The following is a 7,286-nucleotide window of genomic DNA, read 5'->3' on the forward strand; positions in this document are numbered from 1 at the left end:
TCAATTGAGAAGGCTATAAGACCTGCAGCTGCCTGTCTCGCCTGCTTGAATAGGGGGGGCCTTTTTTCGGGCGGGAAGGCGAGAGGCCGGTGAATGCTTTCCCGATGAGAGATGAGGCATATTGAAAACTATATTAAATTACCCTGATTAACAATTTAGCCACGATCAGGCTAGCCGTGGGGGCGCTCTATGGGGAGGCCCGGAGACTATTCATCCCCACAGCACCAGGGTCGAAAGGTGCCCCAAGTTCACAGGCTCAGGCCCTTTGTTATGCTAACGCCCCATCCCAAATCAGCTGCCTGCTCCATGGCCAGACACAAGCACTTCCCTGAGAACTTTCAGGGAGTCGTCATTCCAGTGTGTTCATCTTAACCAACCCCCCCAAACACACACACACACACACACACACACACCCTCTTACCAAATTCCATGCACAATTCAGCATATTTTTTTGAGGTTCATAAGTGGAAAAGGGGTGGGATATGGGATGTTGGGTCAGTCTGTCCTCAAGACAGATGTGATTGAAAATTTGGATGCTCTTGTTCGCTCAAAGATCTATCCAGAGTAAAATATTTTTTTATTATGCTATAATATGTGATCTGCATCAACAGTCTAAAATTATACAGAGGAAAACATAGTTCCCTGTGTTAAAATATGCAGTGCTAGGTATTTACTCAAGGCTACACTGCCAAATTTAAGGTGAAAAAATGCGTAATGCTGTGAGAAATAAATAATTGTAATGTGATGACCAACAAAAGAAAGGAAGAAAAAAAATCAGACACCATTTTACATTTTGTTTTGCTACTATGTGTTATTATTCATTAATGTGTCATGTGTGCCCCACAAAAAGTGTGTTTTTTTTTTTTCTAAAGGTGTGAGCAATTAATCTGCACGCACGGGCCTAAACTGAGAACAATTAGAGGAGCATGATTTTTCATTTTCTTTTTCTCAGGGGAGTGATGATCAATACACATTAACAGGCCGTTTGATAAGACAACATGCTGCAGAGGTCAAGAGTCAAATGCTGGTCAAACACCCTTGACCTAAGGTCAAAGTCTTTAGTGTGACAACATTTGTCACCGGTGTAGAATCACGGAAGTGTCAATTCACAGGAGTCAGTAATGATGATGATAAATTTATTTGGATAGGAATTTTTTTTACAGACATAGGGATGAAACTGGACTTTTTATTTAAAGAATCCAGTGTGCTACGCAGCTTTGTGACATAATGAGATTAAACAGAATTTGAATCATCAAGCAGTTCACAAAAAAAAAAAATTCTGACAGCAATAATCATAAATTGATAGATTTGTACATTTTTAAGCCCACAAAATGTTTCATAAAATTCCCGAGTAAATCTGCATTAAATGAATGCCTTTAAGATGTAACTGTGGCATTGAAAATACAGTTGATACAATCACATTCATTACACTTTAGGGATCACACATGCAAACGTCCACATACACAAACACAAACACACACAAGTGATGATATTCACAAGAACAATCTGCACATATAAAAACGAGCAAAAAGCCTCAAATACACATGCAGCACATTTATATACCACAGTCAGGTGGACACTGATTGTGCCACGGTCCTGAGTTGCAGTCATGTAAACAGTGCCCTCGTCTCTCACTCACTACAGCTGAGCCAAAAGCTCAACCAGAAAAAAAAATATCCTCATCAATGCAAATTAGAGCCCAGAACCTGGGGAGCCTTGCCTGACTCACTGGTTCCCCAAACCGTCAAAAGCACAGGCTTTCACTTCCAAATCTTGCTGTTTTACACCCAGCTACAGATGCTCCATATTAACACATGAGAGTCAGTCATATCCATGGATTAGTCTGCAGTCACTTAAAAAACGTCCCCACACTCAGGCTGCCACAAGAGAAAATAAGGACACTTCTAATTCTGCCAGCATAATTGCCTGATTATAATGAGCCTCTCTCTCTCCCCTTCTCTCTCTCTCTCTCTCTCTCCCTCTCTCTCTCTCTCCCGCTTTCTTTCTTAGTGTGTCTCTTGCTCTATGCACACACACACACACACGTATTGTAGCCTAATTCTAATATAAATCAGACTTCAATTATATTTTAATTTAATATTTTATGGTGCTGCGACGGCGCTGCGCGGTGCTTTGAGCAGCGTGGTGTTTCCATGTGTCTTCAAAATGGACCGATTTTTAGAATGGTCAATGAAATAAACAATAAAGCAACAAAATGATACAGCCAAGGTGACACCCAACCTGATAACCGAGCAGCAGATTTATTTTGTTGTTTAGGTTGGTGATCATGTTGCCAATGTGATGCAATGCCAAGTCCAAATGCCACCTATCAATATGCTTTCTATTACCTGGTTATTTTAATCACACACAGTTTGCGTGTAAGAGATATGGGATAACCCTGGGACACAACTGATCTGCCATAATGGACCACTACTGAATCCAACTCAGGTATCTTTATGTGCCTGCTTTTTAATGCCTTGATGTCTGGAAATGTATTAAGAATGGATTACATCGAGTTAAATGAATTTTTGTCTCTGTATTTTGTATTTGAATGACCTTTGAAAGACACCATTTTGAAAAACAAGTCCTCAGGCATTATTTTTCATGTCTTTTTTTAAAATAAAGTTCATGTCAGTATCACAAGCTTTGACATTAGGTTTTTTTGTTTGTTTGTTTTGTTTTATTTATTTATTTTTTTTGTTTAGACGTTGAATCACTATTTCCTCAGGCTTTCCAGGCATCATCTGAAATCAATTGGTCTACCTGTCCACACCTATAAATCCCTTAAACCTCCTCCAAGCTGCTTTATGAACCTGTTAGCACAATAATACCAGTTTTAAAAGAAAGGTCATATAACAACTGAAAAAATTATACACATAATCAAACCTAAAAATATAAAATCACTTCACAACAATTACATCAGTGCACTAGTATTCAGACCTGCAGGTTAATGCCACTTTCCCCACAGTAAGACAGTCTTTTTCTGCAGATATTTCTTTTCGTGCTCAGTGTTTCAGCTCCTAAACTTCTCCCACTGTCTTCTCTTTTCTGACGTCCTCTGCTCAGTCATAGCGCTTATTAGAGGATTTTTATTCAACATCTGATTGCTTAATTCGGTGAGCCAGGAGATTTAAGCACGTTAACTAACCACTGGACTGAAGTTACTTAATCACATAATGTTAAATTACATAATGTTTATTTGAGGCCATCCGATGTTTGGCAACGAAGACAGATTTCACAAAACTAATGATTTATTTGTTATAACGGCAAGTAGCCATGATTAAGCCTGAAATGCAACTGAACCATTTTTATTATTCTGAATAAATAAATGAAGTGACAGCATCATTAGCTTAACAATGTTCCTGTTTTCTGGCCATGAAAGCAGAGGATTCATTTAGCCACATTAGCCGGCCTCTGCTAATTCACAGGACATGGATGACAGATTCTGATTGGTCCTCAACACTGAATATTGAAATATTGAAGTTTGTCATCGGATTGGACCAACAACCTCATCTCACAACCATTCATATTTTGAGAAACAGAACACCCCAAAACATAAAAGAAAACATAAAAGAAAAAGTTCAAAGATTAACAATGTATGGATAACTCATTTGTGTTAAGAAAAAATAAAAGCTCATGAAAATATAGAGTGCTTATAGTGCAAAGTCCTTACATAGCAAAATAAAAATAAATTTCATTTCTCAGAAGGACAGGCCCACTGTATGTTACCGATTTGCAAAATATTACTCAGGAACATGCATGGAAAACTTTTGGAACACTTGTTATTCTATCAGCAGTGTTTTCCCTGTGACCATGGCATACATTGCCTTGTTCCACCAGGATTTGTTCTTCCATCCCTCTAAAGCTGTCTGAGCCCAGACGCTGGCTAAATGAGCATGCCCACTCATGAATGCTGTTGCTTAATTACAATCCCTGATGGAAAAACCGCTGAGGGAGAAGCCCGAACACAGCCGGCTGGTAGGATGGCAGCAGGATCTTTTTTTTTTTTTTTTTTTTTTTGGAAAAAAAATTAACCCACAAAACGCATGTGTTTGAGTGTATATGAATGCCATTAATTATAATAGGAGTCATTTTTCCCCTTGTGTTGGCACAAAAGACAAAAGCAGTGTGTATTTACTTCAATTTCAATTACAGAAATCAGATGAACATACCGAACAAAGACCTTGAACGGCCAGTGTTACTGTGTTGGATGCAAAGGCAGTGTAGAATCTCAGGATGAAATCTAATGTCAACAGTGGTTTGAACTGACATTTACATATGTAGGATGTATTTAAATATCAGCAGCTGTGAACATGGGAATAATTGAATGTTGGAATGAAGTGATTCAAGCAGTGCTATAGCCTACAGTAACTTCCAGCTCAAGGGAAATTCATACAGCTCGCCATTGCAATTTTATCAGGCCAGAATATAGGGCAAACTACATAACGTCATCTTGCCGAAGAGGGATCATAGACGTGAAATTAGATGTAGTGTTTAACCCATAAGCTGGAGAAATCTCTGTTGATTGATGTGTCCAGTCCCAGTCACTTTGTCAAGCATTCAGCATACACAGCACATGAGGTACTGTATTCAAGGTAATATAATTCAGATCTGGAAAATGTACATCTTGGACCATGAATAGCTAAACTTTATTCCTGCAAAGCCTCGGCTAAATTGTTTAGCAAAATTTTACATAGTGAATTTCTATAGTGCATTTCTGTGGTTAACCAAATGTGTGCTGCAAAAGCCACATTACTCTATTTAAGCAAAAAGCTCTTGGATTCTCTAAAGGAGCTCTACACTACACATAAATTATTCAATAGTATTTGCATTTGCATTGTAATTTGCATTCTTGTAGATTACAGAGAATGGAGAAGGAGGCGCTGCACCAAAGAGAATTATATTCTGAACCATTTTCAGTCCTACTGGTGAGGAGTTGATGTGGATTTTTGTTCTATTTTCCTCTGCTTCGAGGTATACTGCTGAGATCAGTGACACACATTTCAAACTGTTGTTTGATTAATAAAAGAAGGAAATGATGTATAATGCTCACCAGCACTCACACACCAAAAAGCCCTGCCATTAAAAATGAATTGTGACATTCAACAATGAGTCTATTTGATTGACTAGGCTGAGATTTTTACTGTAATATTCTCATCATCTTTATTTATATTGTAAGGCTTGTGAGTTGGAACTCAAAAGAACTTGCAGGCACTGAGGAGATGTCATATGGATTAAACACCAGGAACGGGTGTGAAACTCTCACAGTACACTGAAGATCCTGACTATTATGTTTCATCTAAAAATAAAACAAGCCTCAGACAAGCCTGAATAAAAAAGAACAGACAACACTGAATAAAAAAAAAAAAAAAAAAAAAAAAAAACGAGCTCCAGAGAGAATACAGTTCAAGCAGCAGCAGTGATAATGCTGAGTGTGATATGGAATACAACATGGAGAATGTACAGTATAAGATTCCCTTCAATTATAAATGAGACAAAAATATGTTTGAAATGTATGGATTAACCCAGATACTGATGAGGGGCACGTTTAACTGTATGTCTCCGCAGAGTCACTTTCATGATATGATTCTGAGCATTTTAATTGCCCTGACGGTGTTTTGTCATGTGATATATTGCATCATTTTTAAAATTTAAGGTAATTGCTTTCGTTGCTGACATCATTAGTTCACAACAGTGTTTTCAGGGATGCCTCGTTGGCCTGAGGGCAGAATATATGTATTTTCCTACCAGGGAAAATGTGCAGCACAGTAGATTGAGACGGGTGGGAGCACACTCCTGCAGTGTGTGCATGTCTACGTGCCACAAGGGGCCAGTATGATGCATCAAGGGGGTGGGGTAGTTATGCCTGCAATGAGAGAGGAGGGCTCTGCCAACGTATGCGCATGTGCAAATACATCCTAGCCCTTATATAGGCCTCAGCCACATGTTGATGTGCTTGGCAATACACATGTCCAAGTGTACACATACAAGCACAGACATACAAATGTACACACTCAAACCAACAAGCTCATGCACGATCATGCACTGTGTGTTTAAGCTTTAAGCATTTAATCTCCAGTCTGCTCTCGTCCCCAGTTCAGGTCTAATTTGTGAATGAGAGGAAGTCCCCTCCAAAGCTGGAAACGAGACAGAAAATCCCCCCCGGTAGTCATTTCATTAGGAAATAGTTTGTGGAGTAACGCCACTGACACTGACTTGTTGTGTGTAATTGCTCATGCTGGCTGATTTTATTGGGATGTTCAGCACAACTGCCACTTTGGAGCACTGTATAACAAATCTCATTTGCATATTCAAGTATAAAAGGAAAGACAAATCATACTTAAGTTTGAGTCTCGGTTCTCATACTTACAGTTTTAGCTGGACAGGAGGGCTCAAGGCTATATGTTGGCCTGTATAATTACTTATTAAGGTTACCAAGCACAAAAAAGTGCATTAGGTTTAGTTTTAATACCATTAAAAATACCTTGAATTCACTGAAAGCCAGTCAGTGTCTGCTTATGATTGACTACAGCCATCCTAAACCTTTCTCTACATTTATGAGAGAATATTTACATTCCATAACATACAGAGAGAGAGAGTGGAAAACTAATTTTTCCTTTTTTTTTTTTATCTGTAGTCAGATTTTGATTGAAGATGCACTCTAGTCCTACTGCTCCTAAATGACTGAAATGAGGCTATGCTGTGTTGTTGCACTCATATTTCTTAAATACTTATAGTTATTTTTTCTCTCTTGGGTAACTCTTAATGATAGATAGATATAGATAGACAGATGACTTTATTTATTTACTATTCTCTAGAGGTCACAGCAGCCAAATACATTAAATTACAAATGCCAACAGACGCATCAACATGGCAGCTGAGCTGTGATGAATAAGCAGAAAGACTAAAGAATGGACAAACGGCGATACTGCCCGATAGTCCAGTTATGAATAAGGTAGGAGATGAAGACATTAAGTGCTGAATGTATTTTATAAATAATTCAGCAAATAAATAAACAATAACAACAATAATAATGACCGATAAGTCCAGCTGCAATCAAATATTCCAAGTGATTAGACAAATTTAAAAATAAATAAATAAATGAATGAATGAATAAAAGTGTTCAGATGTGTTATATTGTAGTTCTCATGTGCAAAGGCAGTGACAGTCTCAACAGGTTGTGACTTGAGTTTTGGACATCAACAGCCTGCAAAAGCCAATAACTAACACTAACTGCTATTCACAGAAGCAGTGAACATAGTCGAATATAGTCGACAGTGTCAGTC

This window comes from Myripristis murdjan, chromosome 9, assembly GCF_902150065.1.
Source record: "Myripristis murdjan chromosome 9, fMyrMur1.1, whole genome shotgun sequence".
In the NCBI taxonomy this organism is placed as follows: domain Eukaryota; kingdom Metazoa; phylum Chordata; class Actinopteri; order Holocentriformes; family Holocentridae; genus Myripristis; species Myripristis murdjan.